Source organism: Elephantulus edwardii, unplaced genomic scaffold (assembly GCF_000299155.1).
Source record: "Elephantulus edwardii isolate Elephantulus edwardi_28Jun2011 unplaced genomic scaffold, EleEdw1.0 scaffold00128, whole genome shotgun sequence".
NCBI lineage: Eukaryota > Metazoa > Chordata > Mammalia > Macroscelidea > Macroscelididae > Elephantulus > Elephantulus edwardii.
In genome coordinates, this window is record NW_006399878.1 from 4718129 (window position 1) to 4720522 (window position 2394).

Consider the following 2394-nt stretch of genomic DNA (forward strand, 5'->3'; position numbering starts at 1 on the left):
GGGGTCTCAGTCTCACCAGGGAATTACCACCACAGGGCTTGTTCACCTCAGGTCTTGCTCTCCTCAAGTCTGGCTTCAAGTCTTTCTCACATTAAGTCTTGCTCTTCAGTGTGAGAAGCACTCTTCCTTTCTCCTAGTCTCACAGCTGATGCAGATTTGCAGACCATGCTGCAATTAAAGTAGTTGGAGACCAAAGATGCCTAGCTAATCGCTAAAACACCCCTCAACCCCCAACTTTTGGGCTAACAGTGCGGCTGGTTAACCAGAAGATCTTCAAACTGGAGCTGAGAATTAAAAGGGACCAGTTATGTAAGGATTGGGAAGAACTGGCATACAGACAAAAGGAATACAAAACTGTAGCAAAGACAGGCTGGGCAAATTCAAGAGATAGTAAAAGTCCAGTGTGGCTGTGCTAATTACACAAGTCAATGTAAGCCAGATACAAAGAGAATGGGCCATGTGGATGCTAGAACCTGATTAAAAACTAGAAATATATTTTACTTGCAATTAAATGAAATAGAAAACTCTTCTGTGCAAAAGGGACAATAAGGGACCAAGAAATTTTGGTATATTTTTTAAAAAGGATTCATAGTTAAAATAACAACAAACCCTGGGTTGTTTGGGATTATCTTAGTTTGCCCATTTTTCCCCAGAAAAAGAATTAATATTTTTCTGTGGCATAGTGAATTTTCTAGTTTTTATGGCATTAGTTCACATATTGGCAAAACCTTCTAAAATATTTGTTAAAACATTTTAACGCAAGATTTTGCACATTCTCTTTTGCAGAAGCTAAAGAATGATTTTGATTAAAATGACTCTGGCCTCATTCCACCTGGATCCAACAAAGTACTTTTGTCCCAAATCTCTTTCTGAATGCCACTCCAGTATCAGGATTTTTATGAATCATATGATTTCACATTACGTTGAGACTTAGGAGACAGTTCTAAACTTGCTTCAAGAAATTATTCAAATGGACTATAAATCATCTTTTTATTATCCTCACAGTTGCTGCTGAGTTGTTTAGATAGGAATGAAGTATCAAACTCTTTTATTAGCTTGGACAAAAGTGGAAAAGCAATAAAATGCTCAGAAAAGTGTCACACTGGGGCATTAAAGTTGTAAAGAAATGACTTGGATTTTGTTATTCATATTTGCTGTTTGGCACCCAAGTGCTTAGAAACAGACAAGGGGGCCTTATATTATAGGCAATAAATTATTCAAAACCTTGGGCTGTGAAAGTTAAAGCACTGAGAGTGCTAAGTGTTCCCTCTTCCTCTCTTTCCAGCTTTGCTTCTCTACCCTCTGTCAAGGGCTTTCACTATGCAAAATGGAATCAAAGATGGAAAATCAACAAAGGCATGAAGCAGCCTCCTTCCACCAGAGCTGTGAAAAACAGAAGAACTGCAAGCATTGCAGTCCAGAATATTTAAAAATCTCCCAAAGCCAATCTAATTGAAATTTTCTAGGAATCAAGCCCACACACTGGCTTCTGGAAATTTTAGATGTTTTACTATTTGTGTATCTGCAGCAGTCACAATGATGACATAAGTTTTCTTCTGAGTCTTAAATGTTTTATTTTTATATTTGTGGAGTCTAAAATATAAATCTCATGAATGTAGGGGCTGAAACACAAGTAATATGGAAATAATATTGACTATATTTGTAAATAGATGGCAGAGAAAGTATCTCATTCAGCTCCTTATCCTACAAATAATCCTTGACTCAACCTCGTAACCCAATTAACTGTTAAGGAGTGGATTCTGAGTCAGAGCAACTCTTGGTCAGATTTCTGGGGCTGTACATTTCAGTGCCCATCTGTTTGCCTTCAGAGTAGCTTGCAAATTTATACTGTTGACCCAAGGGTAAAAACCTATTTTCAAACCCTTGGCATCACAATTTTCCTCCTGGAATTATGCCTTTTCAGGAATCTTACTTAGGATCTCTGATGACTTTATCATTTGGAAAATCACTGTTTCTGGTTAAGTCGGTGGTACATAGTAACAGCAAACTCTAAGTATTCCTTACTGGAGAAGTCAGTCTCTATTAGGAGTGATCTTTCTAAAACATTTTTATTGTAAGATCATGGCTCTAACTGAAAAAAAACCTCAATTATGTTGTTGTTATTTGCATTCGAGTCGCTTGCAACTCATAGTGATGTACAATTGTTTCAATGTATGAAATCTGCTCTATCCTGTGCCTACTTTACTGCTTCTGAAACACCTTTTCTCAATACTCCAGTCATTGTATCAATTCATTTCATCGATGGCCTCCCTCTCCAAGGACCAGGCCCTCCTTGCAACATGCCCAAATTATATCAGACAAAGTCTCAGAGTCCTTGCCTCTAAGGAGCAGCCTGGTTTCACCCTCTCTAGGAAGAACACGTTTGTTCTCCTG

The 2394-nt window shown here is 38.0% G+C and overlaps 1 pseudogene; it reads right to left on the reverse strand.

Annotated features, from left to right (window-relative positions):
• Window positions 1-2394, reverse strand: part of LOC102867739 — a 17039-nt pseudogene that overhangs the window by 14418 nt on the left and 227 nt on the right.